Genomic DNA, 20,316 nt, shown 5'->3' with positions numbered 1-20,316 from the left:
GTAACCGTATTATTATTAGACGAAACATGTTAATTTTTCTCTCCATTAGGTCCATAATGAATTGTAAAATCTGTAATTCTAAGAGTTTTGTTTCCAGTGGGAAAAAATGATATATTTTCACAAATGTGTCGACGATGAAAGCCTTTCAAATTGCCGTTGTGGTGAATAGTCATAAGGAAAAGAAAACACTACTTATTTATCGTAGAAATTCCGAAGTTCATCGGGGTCGTAGTCAACGGGTATACACAAGGCGGTATTTTTGCTTTTAGTTTTCGCATGGGTGGTCACGATTTAAAAAAGAAACTAACAATTGAGAATTTAACGATCATTGCGGTCGGTAGACTGGGCGACCACAAAAACTATTCACCCGAGAGTCTTGTCAGGAGAGTGCAGTTTATTCACTAGTTGCTTAAATGATATTAACAGACGAGTCGTAATATTTTTTTTTTGAAGCAAGTAAGGAAAAAAGAGAAAAACTGAGGGTGCTCTGATACTGATGATTGATCAGAGAACGAAGATAGCCAGCGACTATGACAACGAGTGAATTCCCGACATAAAGAAGGAGGAGCAGCAGTATGGATTGGGGACAGTGCTGAGATACTATTTTACTTTAGAAGCCGAATGCTAGAATTCCGGTAGCATAACCCACGTTCCAGGAAGCATCCAAAAGTTAAAACCCTATCGATTCTTTCTTTGTTACTGGTCCCAACTTTCATCTTGGAAAACTTTTTCAACCTCTTTTGGTAATTAAATTTTGTGGGAACTACAGAGAAAATATATCTATATACGTCTCAATATCACAGGACACAATTTTCCGGGCTTCACGGCCAAGAATAATAACCAGTAATTTCCTATGAACGATATTCACTCAGAGTGAGGATTAATAGCTCAATCTTTCGTTATCATCTCATCTCGAATTTTTATCACGCCAAGCGCAGATTGATCCTGTCACGCAGAGTCAGAAATGACCTTCATTGCTGGTTGATACAGCAGCTCGTTATTAATGGAGTGTTGTCGTAGGCAAACAGCTGATAGGTATTTTGTTTCATTTGAATCTTCGCTTTTTTATGTGTAAGTTTATGTGAAGATATTCAATTCGTTTCATCGTCTCACGTGGTTTTTTAGACGAAGCAAAAAGTTGGGGCAACAATTATTCTGCAATCTCGGTAATTGGAGAGCGAAATTGTATTTCAGCAATTGTTATTTCAAATGAAGGAAAAAATGTGGAGCAAAGGATAAATTTCTCATATTGTAACGTAATTTCTAACAACGAATAATAAAACTTTTGAGGTGGTGGTAAAAACGTAGCACAAATATATATTTCACCGTGCACTTTCAATGAATCTTCACAGTGTAGACCGTTTGATAATTTTTTATTACATTTTTCCGGTAATTTTTCGTTGATTCTTTTCTCAGGGTGCAATCTCACGGCGGGGTAATGTCCGATTCACTTCCGTCAGTGGTTTCATTGATCCCATTCAGATGTAATAGTAACTCAAATACCTTCAAGATTTCAAAAAAAAAATTCACAGTTCATACCACCGAATGCATCTTACGTTTACAACGGAATTTTTCATCTGTCATTTAAAAGGACAGTATCCTTGTGTAAGAAAAGGATGCATTCCAAACTGACATGCCCGAATGGAAATTGCTTCAGGCCCATCTGAAGCACGATCAGAACTTGATCAGGTTTTTGTAAGGTTCGACTGATCCGGTGATTCCTGATGAGAATTTGACCAAGTTCTGATCCAGCAGATCGGATCCGAAAAACTACAGGCGGGTTCAACCAAGTTCTGTTCAGGTCTGAGGTCAGCTGCGTGACCCCAATTTAAGCAAATTCGGATTTGATGTCCTTGATCGGCATTTGAAAGGGGTCAATTGAAGAGAAAATGATCAGATTCAGATCCGCTTCACCTGACATTAATTTTAATAAGTTTTTCGGATAATTTAATTAACTATAATTATACTATTCAAATTGAGTTTTATCAGCCATTATCAATAATTATTTTCAATCTTTAAAAACGATCATTATACTATAATTAAAATAAATTAAATTAATTTAATTTAATTTAATCAATCAATTTCATTAACAGTCCTTCTCAAATGTACAGAAGGGAGGGATGATGATGCCTTAAATACGTGTTAGAGGAGTATCAAACTTACACGCAAATGATCTTGAGAAAAAAATCACTAAATGTCTATTTATTTATTGGTGTTATTGTTATTATCATTATTATTATTCATTAATGAAATAAATAAAAATTTAATTGAACATATTTTATTTCTGAGAATATACACGCACATCCGCGAGATCAGGAATAATCGTAAATTCAACGAATACCCCGATACAAATCATATAGGCAATGTACAGTTTACTCAATAGTAATAGCACGATAGCGTAGTGGTTAGGGCATATGATTAGCAATCATAGGGTCCCCGGTTCGATTCCCAGCATCGGTAAAAAAATAATAAGCTTTTTCGGAGGTAATAGCAGTAGAGATTCATTAACAGAGGCGGCCTACGGTAAAAAAATTGAATTATCTTTTGTTTTGGATTAATTATCATTGATAATTGTTATTGATACTGACAAACAGGTCATCCGGTTTTCATACAGTCGACTTGATCAAGTTCGGATCCACTCGTTCTAACCTGATCCAAACTTGATCAAGACCTGACCGGAATGTCCACTCGGGTGCCGGAGGACATGCATTTGACAATGTCATGGTAGCGGGCGACGGTTGAACTTCAATGAGAATGAGCAATGACTGAACGAAATCAAGTTGATTGAATCAACTAGTGTTTCATGATCGCCAACTAGCATTGAATGAAAAGTGAAAGAATTAATTTGCAGTCAAAACAACGTATTTCTCGATGACGTGGAAGTAATTTCAAACCGAGACGGAAACAATTTCTCACGCAATAATATATTATCGGCTTCCTAAACCGATGCGCGCTAGTAAACAATGAAATAATACGATTTGCGGAAGGCATGAACACGACTATAAGTAGTCTTGATTCAACTATTTATTGTCTGCTTCTACGAGGCATAGAATACACCGTGCATATAACTGTAACCTCTACACTGAGAAAAATCCGATGCTCGTTCAAGGGCGCGGCGCTCATTTCAAGGCATTGCGCCCATAAATGCGCTCGAAGTCGCGCGCTTTTGATTTCAAAGATTTTCCGATAAAACGGGCTCTTGAATAAAAGGTGAGAAAATCTTCATTTGAAAGGTCTACAAGACTTTGAATCAAGAGCAAAAATTGAGAATGGGAGAGAACTCTAACCTAATATTATAAACTAATTGGAGCATAAGGGAAAAATATGGAGTGAAGAAGTGGTCAAACGGACTCTCTTCAATTGTCCATATCTCCCGACTGCATACCGTAATTTGAATAAATCAAATTTTATTTTGGAGTTTGAAAAAACCTTTGAAAATTATGTGAAAAATTTGACTATGCTATTTTCGTTTGATTGATACATAGATTTGGTCCGTTTTACCCCACTATCTTTATATTTTCATCATTCAGAAAGAAACAAAATGCTAATTGAAAATTAATGAAAAAATGTGAATAAATAAACAAGTCAGCCTCCAAATCAATCAAACAGAACATATTTTCAGCAAACAGATAAACAAATAAGTCAATAAATTAGAAATATGGAATTTGAATATTTTCCTTAATCAGGAACAGATGAGCCTGAAACTGGCGAACGATTCTGGTGAACGATATCCATAACTTTTGGAGCGGACTGTACTGCCGACGCTCCGAAGAGACGGCGGACGGGGGTCAACTTTTTTACCCCTAATTTTTATAAATAATTAAAGAACATGACAAAATATGTTTAACACACCCTTACCCCTCCATATGCATACATTATTTGAATGAAAAATAAAATTGCTAAATTTACATAAAAATTTTTAACATTGGGACTTAGAGAGGGGGTGGAGGGGGATACATAATAGGGGAGGGTTGAAAATTTTACCCAACAGGGAGAGGGGGTTCCAGAATCTGTCAGAGCTACCCCCATCCCTCCGTTCGCATACGTCAATTAAATGAAAAAATAAAATTGTTAAATAAAAACAAGAAATCTCGAAAATTGTGATTTCACAGGGCGCGTAGGGGAATGCATAATAGGGGAGGGTTGAAAATTTTAGCCGACAAGGGGAGGGGGTTCCAGAATCTATCTGAGCTCCCCCCATCCCTCCGTTCGCATACGTCAATTAAATGAAAAAATAAAATTGTTAAATAAAAACAAGAAATCTCGAAAATTGTGATTTCACAGGGCGCGTAGGGGAATGCATAATAGGGGAGGGTTGAAAATTTTAGCCGACAAGGGGAGGGGGTTCCAGAATCTATCTGAGCTCCCCCCATCCCTCCGTTCGCATACGTCAATTAAATGAAAAAATAAAATTGTTAAATAAAAACAAGAAATCTCGAAAATTGTGATTTCACAGGGCGCGTAGGGGAATGCATAATAGGGGAGGGTTGAAAATTTTAGCCGACAAGGGGAGGGGGTTCCAGAATCTATCTGAGCTACCCCCATCCCTCCGTTCGCATGCGTTAATTAAATAAAAAAATGTAATTGTTGAATTAAAAAACAAGAAATCATCGAAAATTGGGACTTGTAGAGGGGGTGGAGGGGGGATGCATAATAGGGGAGGGCTGATAATTTTACCCAAAAGGGGGGGGTTCCAGAATCTATCTGAGCTACCCCCATCCCTCCGTTCGCATGCGTTCATTAAATAAAAAAATAAAATTGTTAAATTTAAATTAAAATTTTGAGTATTTGGACTTTGTGAGGGGGTGGAGGGGGGACGCACAATGGGGAAGAGTTGGAAATTTTACCCAACCCCCTCCCCTGGTTGGCTAAAATTTTCAACCCTCCCCTATTATGCATCCCCCCTCCAGCCCCTCTCGAAGTCCCAATTTTTGAGGTTTCTTTTTTCTTTGTCAACAATTTTTTTATTCAATTAACGCATGCGAACGAAGAGATGGGGCTGGTTCAGATAGATTCCGAAACCTCCTCCCCTTGTCGGTTGAAATTTTCAACCCTCCCCTATTATGCATCCCCCTGCCACCACCATGTGAAATCATAATTTTCGAGATTTCTTGTTTTTATTTAAGAATTTAATTTTTTTATTTAATTGATGCATGCGAACGGAGGGATGAGCATGGCCCAGATAGACTCTGCAACCCCCCTCCCTTGTTGGATAAAATTTTCAACCCTGCCCTATTGTGCGTCCCCCCTCCACCCCCTCGCAAAGTCCAAATTCTCAAAATTTTCATTTAAATTTAACAATTTTATTTTTTTATTTAATTAGCACATACGAACGGATGGATGGAGGTGGCTCAGCTAGATTCTGAAACCCCCTCCCCTTGTCGGTTAAAATTTTCAACCCTCCCCCATTATGCATCCCCCTGCCTCCCCCTGTGAAATCACAATTTTCGAGATTTATTGTTTTTATTTAACAATTTAACTTTTTTATTTAATGGACGCATGCGAATGGAGGGATGGGGATGGCTCCGATAGGCTCTGCAACCCCCTCCCCTTGTTGGGTAAAATTTTCAAACCTCCTCCATTATGCATTCCCCTACACGGAGAGAAATGTACGAGAAAATTACCGTGCTCGCACAGTAAAGTGGGTTCAGATGGTCTTTCCAGGCGAAATGTACCGCAAAGAGTAGGAAAAAGTACTGTTGCACGAGTCATTTTTCGGATAAATGCGGGGAAAAATTCTTGTGTAGCACGGTAAAATCGAAGCGACAGTGAATTTTTACGAGAAATACGAGAAAAATTATGACACTGGCTGGCAAATTTTTCCGGTGCTCTACCAGAATCCTAGGACCTGATCGCGCATTCGTAAGATTTCGGCACTGTTCGTCCCCCCGCCGCAACCACGAACATCAACTCAACGTGACCAGATGATTTATTCCGTCGCCTCCTCTAGCCTCCTCTCTCACATATCTCCTTACTGAAACCCCAGGTTAATGTTTTTCATAATATCAATTCAGTGAAATATTAATTANAGAAATACGAGAAAAATTATGACACTGGCTGGCAAATTTTTCCGGTGCTCTACCAGAATCCTAGGACCTGATCGCGCATTCGTAAGATTTCGGCACTGTTCGTCCCCCCGCCGCAACCACGAACATCAACTCAACGTGACCAGATGATTTATTCCGTCGCCTCCTCTAGCCTCCTCTCTCACATATCTCCTTACTGAAACACCAGGTTAATGTTTTTCATAATACCAATTCAGTGAAATATTAATTGGTGTTGTGATAAAACGATTAAGAAATAAAATAAGTGCCCTTTATTTTCTCTTCATGAGGTGTATTACGCTGTACAGATACATTGGCCTGCCAAACGTTCCACATACGTTTGTCGCCCATTCCGCTTTTAATATGGGAGAGAGCATATGGAGGAGAGGTTAAAATAAAATTAATAGGATGATATGCTGAATGACAATGTTTACTCATTTTTAACTATTGAATGTAATTTATCATGTAATAGAAAACAGTCAGGGATCAAGCTTTTATTGTGCGGTACCGGAATTTTTATTATCCAGCACCGGAATTTTTCTGGTGCTAGACAATTGAACCCACTTTATCAGACGGCACGGTAATTTTTGCCTGAATTTCGCCTGAAAAATTCTGGAATTTTTTTCTCCGTGNCACCGGAATTTTTCTGGTGCTAGACAATTGAACCCACTTTATCAGACGGCACGGTAATTTTTCCCTGAATTTCTCCTGAAAAATTCTGGAATTTTTTTCTCCGTGTACACCTCCTCTCGAAGTCCCAAAATTGCCAAATTTTTATTTAAATTTAGCAATTTTATTTTTCATCCAAATAATGTATACATATGGAAGTGTGTTAAACATATTATGTCATGTTCCTTAATTATTTATAAAAATTAGGGGTAAAAAAGTTGACCCCCGTTCGTGGTCCCTTTGGAGCGTTGGCAGTACAGTCCGCTCCAAAAGTTGTGGATATCGTTCGCCAGAATCGTTCGCCAGTTTCAGGCTCATCGTCCTCCTCAGATCTTCCCAACGAATGAAACAAATGCATCTCAACTGAGCCCTTTTTTGTTGGTTTTCGTCGTGTTGATATTCAATTTTTTTCAGCGTGTCCGTGCATGAGTCACATGGCTGTGGGCTTTGAGGGGGAAGGGGGACGCCCTGAATTCGCAGAATCGTTCAATGTATTTTTCTCATTGCTGACGCGATTTGTTTTTGTCGAAGAAAGATCTGTTTTTTAGACCTCTGGGCGTTAAAACAAATATACATACCTGTGCAATGCATACATTTTTCTCACCTCGAATCGTATGTCATGCTCACAATTCATCGACGTGAGACATTGAATCAATTGCCTCAGACTTCAATTTTGATTCGTATAAATCAAGAGCGTGAGGAACTTTAAATCAAAGATTCCTACCCTTAAATAATTCGCGTCAACATTGAACTGAATCCCGGCGACATTGAATTAAGAGCGCGGCTTTTTGACGGCGGAAAATAGGACCCCAAGCGCCGAAAGTTATTAATCAACGGTGCCGCCGTCGATTCAAGAGCGCGACTTTGAAACAAAGTCAGCGTTTTTGAATTTTTTTCGATGTCGAGCGCGACTCTGAAATAGCGTCCGGATTTTTCTCAGTGTAGGATGATACAACGCAGGACAACTTAAAGTACGTTTGAACTCGCGGCCTTCTCTTTGCTTTCCCTTATTTTATGGGATAGGAAGATTGTGCTAGTACTAGCGCCATCCCGGTTGGTTGTGGCTGGGGCGTTGAGGCCCTTTTTCCTGTCAAATTCGATATTCCTTTCTTCATTCAATTATTTATAATCATTCTCATTGCAAAAAGCAATACAACCGATGAGAATCATATGCTCCAGTTTATCAGCTGTTAAATTTTCATACTACTATAAATGATTTGCTTATGGTCTAATTCCTGCGCGCGCCTGAATCAGATTTAAATCTTATAAGGACTTCCTTACAACGGGGAGCTCCAGTATCGCGGGTTCGACCTATCTCTGATGATGCAGACTGAAATGTTTGCGAAACGTCGGCAAGAAGCTGAATCTAGACGCGGCATCCATCCGGAAGCCATAATAAATCAGATTTAAATCATCGTTAGAATTCAATTCCTTCTAGAACACGCTTTAGGGTGCGAATTTCTGGAATTCAATGTTTGTTGACACTGGTGAAAGTGCGTGCCCACGCACTGTTATCAATTTTCAGTTAGTTCACACGATAATACAATTAATCTGTGGTTCATCTAATCAATATAATTCCGTGCGTAGAATATTGTCATTTCGTGTTTTCGGGACCAAATTAGAATTTAAAACTTGATTTGAACTATTGAGGCACAGCTTTTATTGGTATCACCAATTTTGTATTGGGATATTGATATTTTTTGTTCACAATGAAAAAATCAAGCATCATTTTCACTATATTGCATTCAGATTCTGTTATCCTCATCGTCAAAAATTTGAGATAATCTCATAATTCTAGGGTAACTGGTGCCTCTACCGTCCAGCGAGTAATATCGCCCACGCGTATTTCTCAGGATTGGCTGAGAAAAAAGGTTCATTCGGAAGCATATCTTCAATTTATTAGAAACAATAGCTATATTATACAAGAACATAAACTACTATCAATTTTTGCTTCCGAATGTAAGCGTTGTGTTATAAACAGATGGAGGTCTGTTTTAACCATTTATAAATTGGGAACTACTATACAATGTCTTACGTTTCCTGCATGGTAGAATAAACCCTTTTGAATCCTTACCTTTGAAGTCTAAACAACTAAGGGCGTCAATCGGAATGCCAAATCTGTCGGCGAACCAATTTGAGTACCTAATTCGATTCACAAAAGGAAAAGGAGTACGGGGTATTACTATAATCAACGCGACCCGCCCGGGTGGAAATTTCGGTCAGGTCTTGATCAACTTTGGATCAGGTTAGACCTGACCACTGATCAGGTATTGATCAAGTTGACGGATCCGGTCTTGATCAGATATGTTACGCCTCTGACCAATCCGGATTTGATCAGGGCGAATGGATCCGAACTTGATCAAGTCAACTGTATGAAAACCGGATGACCTGTCAGTCAGTATCAACAACAATTATCAATGATAATTAATCCAAAACAAAAGATAATTCAATTCTTTCACCGTAGGCCGCCTCTCTTAATGAATCTCTACTGTTATTACCTCTGAAAAAGCTTATTATTTTTTTACCGATGTTGGGGATCGAACCGGGGACCCTATGATTACTAATCCTATGCCATAACCACTACGCTATCGCGCTATTACTATTGAGTAACCTGTACATTGCCTATATGATTTGTATCGGGGTATTCGTTGAATTTACGATTATTCCTGATCTCGCGGATGTACGTGTGTATTCTCAGAGATAAAATATGTTCAATTAAATTTTTATTTATTTCATTAATGAATAATAATAATGATAATAACAATAACACTAATGAATAAATAGACAATTGGTGATTTTTTTTCTCAAGATCATTTACGTGTAAGTTTGATACTCCTCTAATACGTATTTACGGCATCATCATCCCTCCCTTCTGTACATTTGAGAAGGGCTGGTTGTTAATTAAATTGATTAATTTAATTAAATTCATTAAATTAAATTAATTTTATTTAATATAATTTATTTTAATTATAGTATAACGATCCTTTTTAAAGATTGAAAATAATTACTGATAATGGTTGATAAAACTTAATTTGAATAGTATAATAATAGGTAATTAAATTATTCGATAAACTTATTGAAATTAATGTCAGGTGGACCGGATCAGAATCTGATCATTTTCTCGACCGTTCAAATGTCGATCAAAGACATCAAATCCGAATTTGCTCAAATTCGGGTCAGGCAGCCGACCTCAGGGTGAGATCGTGCCTACCTGATCAGAACTTGATCTGAATCATCCTGCAGTTTTTCGGATCCGATCTACTGGATCAAAACTTGGTCAGGTTCTCACCAGGAATCACCGGATCAGTCGAAGCTTACAAAAACCTGATCAAGTTCTGATCGTGCTTCAGGTGGGCTTGAAGCAATATCCACTCAGGCGAGTAGAAATTTTGTCGGGAACTACCAATTTGCATTGGGAACCTATGAATTTGTTACAAGTTACTGACTCATAGTTGTACCTGACGTGGAACCTGTAGGTTCCAAATGCAACAATACTAGCAGGGATGATCATTGTGGGTGACAGATGAGTTTACCACCGATCACTAACTTATGTAGCTGAACCCCTTTGTAATTTATTTGTCCCTTATAAAGTGTGTTAAAGACATTTAATTGTCCAAGCCTGGTTGGACATAACTGATCCCTATCCTTTTCAAAAGTGTAGTCCGCAAACTTTGAGGGGCCATATCTTTGAGAAAAAAAATCGCATCAATATGGGACCCATCTCATTCTTTAGGTTCACTATTCTTCTTATCCAGTACGGAGTTTCATTTATTTTCATCCGATAGTTTTTGCGCTATCTCGTTTGAAATATGAAAAAACCCATGTTTTTCGGGTGCCGTGAGAATTCATTAACTTCGGCCTTCTCTTAGCACTTCAATTTTATTTCCAAAATTATCCCAATTTTTTATACGATAATTCACACCTTCAAGAATTGAGCAGTTCAATAATTTCCCTTTTTTTAAATTGAAATATCACATGAGGCTATCTTCAATTGGAATCAACCCACGAAATTGAAAAAATATCATACGACGTGATATGAAAAAATAAGATGATTCCAGTTATTTTCAATTATGTAAACTATTCCAAATATTTTATAAAAATTCTTGAAGTTTGCGTTTTTTCATTGACCGCAGGTCATTATAACTTTAGGGTTAAGTTACCTCTCGAACCCTTGGAATTGCTTCCACATGTGCACTCCACAACCTCTTCCAGGGCCGGGCGGGCTTCACTCGAATACGATTTGGGGGCTGAAGGGGCTACAAACGGACTATGGAAATTATTTCAAGAATAAACACAGAAAAGACAATATCATTAATTCGGGAATTAAAGATTAACAATTCGGTAATGTTAAATATTACCATTTTAGTAATTTTATTCCCAATTTGCAGATACAGTGCATTACCAGACTGGTAATATTTATTATTACTAAATTTATCATTCTTCATTCCATATTCAAAAATATTTTCTATCTCCGCAAATGGAAAAACTCAATAAATCGTAAATAATCCATGCATCGAAAAATTTTCCATTCCTGCTTCTTCGACACTCATCATAATGATTAAGAGAGTAGGTTCAAACAATGGGAGAATCCCCCCGTACGTGGAATGAAATTGTCAAATATTATTCGCTCGATTATTATTTCCAGCATGAAAGAAGGGCAATAAAATCTACGGTACTATTAATCCATTTCTGGGTAAGCTTTATTCGTTCCTCTTTCTTTGGGACTTTTGGGTCGTTTCTCGTCCTCATCGGTATCCATTGTTTTCATTCCTTTTGTTCGAGGTTTTTATGATCGGCCCGAAATGGATTATTGAAAAATATACACTATATTCAACATTCTTCCTACATTCGACCTCTCAATCTTTCGACCTGTATTTGAACAATGAGAGCAGTTTTTCATTGTTTGTAAGATCGGTGCTGTCATCGTAAATTAAACTGCAATCATAAACGAGAAGTATTGGAACCCCTAGTTATCCCTTCTCGAATATAAAATAACCAATGAGGATGCAGATCCATTTTCGTAATAATCGGGAAGTTTTGCATGAAAATTCAGTTCACGTCAAAATTTCGTTGGGAGCACTTCAAACCGTTCGAAGAATTGAATGAATTTTTTTTTGGTTTAGTAACGATTACTTGATCAGGGACTTGATATGCCTCAAAAAACATTTGATAATATATTATATGAGGTGGTGGACGCTGGTGATGGTGGTGATTATTTATTCAAAGCACTGGCTCTGGGATTACAAGACGGGAGCATACGGCTAACGCATCGGCGTGTTCGAACAAGTATTGTTAATTATGTTATTGCATTTTGGGATCTTTACAAATTTTGGATTGAATCCACATTCCAGAACTTGGGAAATGCGCGGGATTATTCAGTTTATATGAGCAAATCGGGGACTTATGGATCAGATGTTGAATGTCGCGCTGCATCTGAGTTTTTCAAGGTTAACATAATTATGTATCGTGCCAATGCAGATGGTTCATATTTCAAATACGATTTTCCATTTTCACCGCATGCTGATTCGGTATATTTATTGTTCACGGGCATGCGACGAGATAATGATTTGGATGGTCATTTCCAGTTATTGAAGCCAGTGCGCAGAAAAGAGAAGGGTATCATTTCAAATGGAGTGAATAGTGTAGAAGAAGCGGTCGCGCCTTGTGAAGCATTGAATACTTCCACCGAATCACAATTGATTATAGAGAACAATAATTATTCGGAGCCAATGAATCAGGCAATCATTGCCGAAACGGAAATAAATATTGTTGGAGATTCCCCAATGCATGCGAGTGAATGTCAGAATCTTCGGGATAGGAATGAGGAATTTATCATTGCCTCTGAAGAAAGTGAATCAGAAAGTTCTGAACCTCCCCGGAGACGACGCAAGTTATCGTTGGGGAAATCCCGCCAGGAATTCGATTTACGATACAAAAAAGCAATTCTATCAACATATAATTTATTGGAGGCACACAGAAAAAATGGTTCACTCATCTCCACCAACACACCTACAGAATTGACTGCTCATTGTTTTGAAATTTCCGATCGTAGTGTAAGACGCGTTATTGCTGAAAAAAAAGTATGGTTTCCTCTCTGAACCACGGAAAAGAAGCGGTCGCTCTCGCATATCTTGTGATGAATTTTCTATGAAAACTTGCATAGAAATTTGAAAAACGATGTTGTTGATTTTCCCAATATGAGTGACGTAACATTATGGTCATTATGGCGTATAGTTAGACGGATGAATTTTAAATATAAAGCATATAATCGGAAACCAATCCTCATGGAGAGTCCAGAAATTGTGCGAAAACGTCGAGAGTTCTTCAATCAAATTAAAAAATATAGAGACGTGGGTTATAAATTTTTTTATACTGATGAAACTTGGTGCGGTGCTAATCACACGAAAAAGTTTGGGTGGGTAGAAAATACTTCATTCGAAGAAAATGTAGACAGTTTTGATTTTTACCGATCACGAGTCCAGCATGTAGCTTCTTTGCGAGGGGGATTTCTAGTTCCGTCTGGTGCAGGCAAGAGGGTTATTATAACTCATATTGGAAGTGAAGATGGATTTTTAGAAGGAGGCATGGATTGTTTTGTTGGGAAGAAAGATGGGGATTATCACAATGAAATGAATTCAGAGCATTACACAGAGTGGTTTACGAAGATCTTGCCCGCAAAATCGGTAATCGTCATTGACTTAGCTCCATATCATACTACACTCGATCCTGAAAAACGTAATCCAACAAAGGCGTGGACAAAAGCTGCCACCATTCAATGGTTAATTGAAAGAAATGTACCATTGCTACGGGATATCATTTCCTTTGAAACATTAACGAAAGTTCAACTTTATAATTTAGCTAAACCTCATTTTTTGGAGAAATCTTATCTTTTGGATAAAATCGCGAAGGAAAATGGCGTAAAATTATTGTGGCTTCCAGTCGCTCATTGCGAACTCAATGCTATTGAGTTGATTTGGGCAAATGTGAAAAGTCAAGTTGCTCTTCAGAATAATACTTTTAAAGTCAATGACGTGTGCCGACTATGCGAGAATGCAATGAATTTAGTGACGAAAGAATTATGGAAAAAATGTGTGGAGCATGTTCGGAAATTGGAGGATAAATATCGTGAAAAAGAAAGCATGATGGCCATGCATGTGGATTCATTTGTTATTCACGTAAGTGATGATGACTCTGATTCCGAGGAAACACTTTATTTTTCAAGTTCAACTTCAGAATAAATGGGATTTTTATGAAATAGTGAAATCATATCTGTGAATTACAATCATCTTTAAAAGTGTATAAATAGAATTGTGAATTTGAAAAAAAGTGGTAAAAAAAACGTTTATTTTCCACAGGTATTTAATCCATCGGCCCTTTTCAGGGCCTCCAATTGTTTAAACGTACGAAACTCGTTCATTCATTTTTCCATTTGAAACTGAACGTGGTCAAACCCTCATCATCGTCAATCGTATTGTCGATTTTTTCTGTGGTCGTACATAGAATAAGCTGCCATCCCAAATTTCTTCAGATTTTTTTACGCATCCTGCGAGCTCTGTTATGTTTTTCTCCAAATTTTCCTTTCAAAGGCTTATAATTTTTGTATAAGTCAATAAACCTAATTTTTTTTCCTTTACAAAATGGAGATCTTTTGACACACTCTCCATATAGAGATAGACAATTATTATTTTATCGTTCTTTCATCGATTTCTTTAGAAAAACCTTAAAAAATATCTAAAAACGGCTAATTTTGAAATTGGAGTTTTTTAATTTTTTTCTAAAAATTTCAGTGAATACATTGGATCAAAATAAATTGTCACCGGAGGCCGAAGTGGAAATCCCATGGCATAGTTTTGATTTATAATTTGAACATAAATATGAATTCATGATGAATGACTACAAAAGTTCCAAAATTTGATTTTCCAGGTGCGAAAGGTAACCCTATAGTAAAATCATGAGGATTTGCGGCTAGCATCATAATGTGTTTGCCGGAAAAATTCAAGAATTTTTATNCTTCTCTCAGGGCCCCCGAGTTCCTTGTCCCGCTCCTGGGACAACTAAAAAACAGAACATGTGGAAAGGATTTTCCGGGTCCGAAAGGTAACCCTATAGTAAAATCATAAGGATTTGCGGCTAGCATCATAATGTGTTTGCCGGAAAAATTCAAGAATTTTTAGAAAATGTTTGAAATAATTTACGTAATTAAAAATCATCGGAATCTTTTTAGTTTTTCATTTCACGTTGTAGGATATTTTTTTCAATTCCGTGGGTTGATTCCAATTTAAGATAGCCTCATGTCATATTTTAATTTAAAAAAAGGGAAATTATTGAAAAAATCGATTTTTTTTCTCCACTGCTCAATTCTTGAAGGTATGAATTATCATATAAAAAATTGGAATAATTTTGGAAATAAAATTGGAGTGCTAAGAGAAGACCGAAGTTTATGAACTCTCACGGCACCCGAAAAACATGGGTTTTTTCATTTTTCAAACGAGATAGCGCAAAAACTATCCGATAAAAATAAATGAAACTCCGTACTGGACAAGAGGAATAGTGAACCTAAAGAATGAGATCAGTCCCATATTGATGCGATTTTTTTTCTCAAAGATATGACCCCTCAAAGTTTGCGGACTACCCTTTTGAAAAGGATAGTAAGTAACCTAAATGAGGGTCAAAATCAAGGGTCAGAAATGAGCGTTAAATAAAAAAAATAAACGTCAGAAATAAGAGTCACGAGGGTTAGGAATGAAGCTCACAAAAAAGGGTCAAAACTAACACTCACGAGGGTCAGAAATGAGAGTTAAAAATAAACGTCAGAAATAAGGGTCACGAGAGTCAGGCATAAACGTCAGAAATAAGGGGCAGAAATGGGAGTCGCGAGGGTCAGAAATAAGGTTTATTAATTAGGAAGGGTCATAATGAAGGTTTGGGCAAAATCATGTCAATCATCAGAGAATCCGAATCTTCGCCTTATATAGAATATCTAAATGTTATATTCCCAAGAATCACAGAATAGCGCACTTGGACTTCAGCACAACAGATGATCACCAAAGTTAAGTAACATCGAGTAAGGTTGGAATTGGATGGGTGACCACTAGGATGCCCCAGGGGTGAAGGAGACCGAATTATACCTTTCCGATTCCAGAAAAAGACGATTATAAAAATCAAGAATACATGTGAATTTTTTCAGATTTTTTAAAACTTTTTTAATGCTTACGCCTAACCCTTTTATTTCTTACGGAAATTTACACGTCTCACATAGGGAAAATACGATAATGGTTTTCAGAAATCGAATCAGTCAACTTATAGGTATGAAACTCAGTACACTTACTGGTAGAATCGCAAAGAATCTAATTACTCGTTTTTCGGAAAAAAATAACCATTTATTATTAAAATAAATATCTCATTCCCGTTTAAATTTAGAAGTTTTCGGAGCTCTATACAAGGCTCACGGAGTTTCCATTCATAATCCTGCTGCGATTGATTGATTATTCAATTATATGACTATCCTTTAAAGGAAAAAAAACAACATTCCACCAATTTAAGACAGCGACAGGTGCTAGACTTATCCGGTGTTTTTACAACGGTCATTTACACAGACATGGAACCTAGGCAAAAAATTTTGACCTGTCGCCCCGACCTTTTCTGGGTGGGGACTGACCTCTCATTACATCCACCTGTTTGAAGCATATGCTGTTATTCCTTACATGAAAATTTTCCAATTATGCATATTTTTTTTGCGAAATTGATAGCAATAAACAGTTTACTTCACAATAATTCTAACAAAATTTGAATGATAAAAAAAGCTTTATTTTGACTTTTTTTATAAATTTTACAATTTTTGTACATCATTGAGACTTAAGATATATCTCAAGAAAATAGGTTTTTCTTACGATTGTCTCCATGTTTTTCATAGATAGGAGATGATAAATAATACAATGCGGACTTCTAGCACGCGAGGCATACACCAAGCGGGCGTTTAGGTCCCTCCGAACTTCATTTTTCTATCTTATGAGAAAACTGTGCTTACGATGATCTTGAAAAATCAATCCGTAGTAAATTAATAAATTGCGCATACGGTTCATTTTTTTTCAATTTTATAGTACATAGTTCCTGCGATATTCAACTCTAAAGGATGGAAGTTTCATGAAATCATTTCTTATGTGATTCAAACAGTTATTGTTGCCTTCACCAACAACATATGAGGATAGAAAAACGTTATGATAATATACGTCGGGGCATTACTTACGCCCCTTTGACCCTACGATGAGGAATGCATTCATCACCAATTGGGGGGATTCGTATAGCCTGGTCTCTGTTGCTCCCATAGAGAAAAGATTACACGTCAATATGCTAGCTATGAAGCAACAGAGACACTATACGAGCCACTACACGTCTTACCTAAACGGCACGCCGGGAGGACCGTCAACTACCTGACACTAAAGTCTATCGGCTAGACCATCGTTGAGGACCGTTGTTAACTTCTACCCAAGCTTTATTACCATTGACTGCCAGTAGGTCATATTTATTCGTCAATCTTCAAACGCGTTGCGCACTTATTAAAATTAATTTCACAAATTGAAAAAAAATCCCATGTGCTTATGCTTTTCATGGCTAATCTTTTCAGAAATCGGAGTAATGAAATTGGATTTCCTTCCCCTCCTGGGGCATCCTAGTGACCACTCACCGATAATGTGATTTTTTCTTTTTCTGTGTGTATAAATCGATTCTTATCATTGGGCATGCTTTACCATGGCAATTAATGAATTATTCATAATTGACAAATTATTAATAATAATGAGGTTAATAAATAATCACGTGAGTTTTTGATGGGTTACAATCTACTTGTAACTTGTGAGATAACGGCGTGACGTTTTCATGAGTTCCTTGTAGGTCCAACCCTATGTGGAATCGTGACCATGTCGATTGCACCTCATCGGTAACCGATGATCAACCGACAAAGTTTTTACTCGAGGAGGTGGTTCCCGTATGAATTATATGTCAAGTATTTTATTCGGAATGTTTAAGAATTGTTACAACGGATTTTGAAAATACAATATTCAATCAATAAAATGTTGGTAAAGTGGATGATTAGAGTGGTCCTTAATTTTGTTGACCAATATAAGGTTCTAACTGTGACTCAACTCCGTACTTTGAATTAATGACCGTAATGGATGAATGAGCTTGAGAAGTAGTACACTACCACCTCAGATATTAGTCTCATCAGTAGATATTTTTGAAAATGAAGCCTTCAGCCATCACATCTATGCGCTCAATTCTTAGCTTCCCAGAGTTTAAACGATTCTCACAAGAAATTTTGTACACAAATGTACAAAATAATCAGAAATAATAATAATAATGATTAATAATTTATAAATCTTCGTGACTTATTCCAAAATTCACTTGAATCTAGTTCGTCAAATTTCCACTATAGCTATTACCGTTATTAAGTTTAACAATTTAGATGATTCCAATCAGTGACACTTTTGTATGACTAGCGCCGCCGCGGCCGCGACGTTGATACCCATTTATTATGCCTTTGCTTTTTTTGTTTCTTTCGAAAATTAATGATTTATCGTCGTTTTAGTCTATTGAGTGTTAAAGTTAATGAAAACAATGCGTCTTGGTTCATTGCTTGTTCAATTTCAATATTTTAATAAGTGATCCACTAATTCTGAGTTTCCGTCCTCATTGAATGAAATTTTAACTACTATGGTAATCAAAATTATATTCAGAGTGCAAAACAACAATTATCAAATTTCTCACAGTCCATAATTTTTTTGTCTTCGCCTCCCTCTTTATTTCCGTTTACAATTTGACAAAAGTATTCAATTATTTNTCATGTATAGAAATCCGGCGAATCTATACACGAGGTTTCTATTCATTCGTCTGGGAATTGTATAGGGGTTTCTATAGGGATTATTCTATACGATTTATTCCTATACGCTCGAGAGAAATGCGTATAGAAATNTTTCACAATTTTATTCGACGATGTCATAAATTTGAAACTTTGATGACTCATCTGAAATTTTTTCAAATTTTCTGTAATCTTTCGAAATTTATATTAATTTTTTTCAAGAAACTTGAAAATTTTCGTGGAGTTGTGGAGAAAATCCGAAGAATTACCAAATTATTTCCTCCTTTCGCATTTCAATTAATCAGAGTGCAGTATTCGGGCTTTCATGACTGCTTCAAATCAGTTTGATTTGCAAAATGCCGCCCTTTCCTATCAATTGTTTTCCCATTATTTATTCAACAATCCTCGAATATTTGAGAGATATTGTAAATGCTTAGTAATTTTNCATGTATAGAAATCCGGCGATTCTATACACGCGGTTTCTATTCATTGCCCTGGGAACCGTATAGGGATTTCTATAGGTATTATTCTATACGAATTATTCCTATACGCTCGAGAGAAATACGTATAGAAATCCGGCGAATCNGAGCTCAAACACGTATTTATTAATTTCTAACAATCTCTTGATGAGTGCTCACATAAAAGATAAAATCTACTCTAAAATTTTCATATTATCAGTTACAATAGTTTCGACTTTTGATTATTATCTTAATCAAGCTGAAGGGCTCCACGTATGAAAAAATCGTATAGAACTTTTCTATACGAATTGTGTATAGAATGATCCTATNAGTAGTTTTCACGGGATTATTATCTATATTTCAGCGGATTTTTTTTTGCAGAAAATAAATGAAAAATGACTTTTTTTTCTAAAGGATTTATGAAGTATTCTTCGTCAAATGGAACACATATTTCCATCATATCCGTAAAATCATTTGACACTTGTCTTTTTACACGGTATGAAAATCATGGTAAAAAAANTCTACTCTAAAATTTTCATATTATCAGTTACAATAGTTTCGACTTTTGATTATTATCTTAATCAAGCTGAAGGGCTCCACGTATGAAAAAATCGTATAGAACTTTTCTATACGAATTGTGTATAGAATGATCCTATNAAAAAGTTAGCGAATCGTTAATGATGGTCAGGCCACGAGTAGGATATTTTGAAAATGCAGCCAACTTTATGGAAACTTTTTCCACATGTTATTTAATCTCTTGCAAAATTTCAGAAACCCCAGGTACGAGATAACAATAAAAATTCATTCGAAAGTTGTCACGTATACATGAGTTTAGAAGGAGCATTGATAATTTCATTTTTTACCACATTGCCAAATGGTCGATAATGTAGGGAACATTTTCATAAAATTGGCTGCATTTTTTAAATATCCTACCTACTCCTCGCCTGAACATCGTTAAACAAGGAAATAACAAAATTGGNGCGATTTCTATATGTTTTTCGTATATGATATTCGGACTTTTCTATACGAAGTTTTTCTATACGAATACTTTTTCATCGCATTCTATACGTGAATTTTTATTCTCTACGATTTATTCCTATNCAATGCTGAGTTGCTTTTGCTAGCTCAAGCATCGTACATTTTATTTTCAGGCGCCATATTTAGTAATTGGTGAACATTATTTTTACAGACAAAGAAGTATTATTGGTTATATTTCGTCCAATGAAAATGTTTGAAGATGTAAATTCTCAAGAAAACCACATTTGACATCAGATTAAGTTATTCAACAGAA

This window comes from Diachasma alloeum, unplaced genomic scaffold (assembly GCF_001412515.2).
Source record: "Diachasma alloeum isolate Michigan unplaced genomic scaffold, Dall2.0 Dall_scaffold_00420, whole genome shotgun sequence".
In the NCBI taxonomy this organism is placed as follows: domain Eukaryota; kingdom Metazoa; phylum Arthropoda; class Insecta; order Hymenoptera; family Braconidae; genus Diachasma; species Diachasma alloeum.
The sequence above is the reverse complement of the archived record's forward strand: the minus strand, read 5'-3'. Positions refer to the sequence as shown.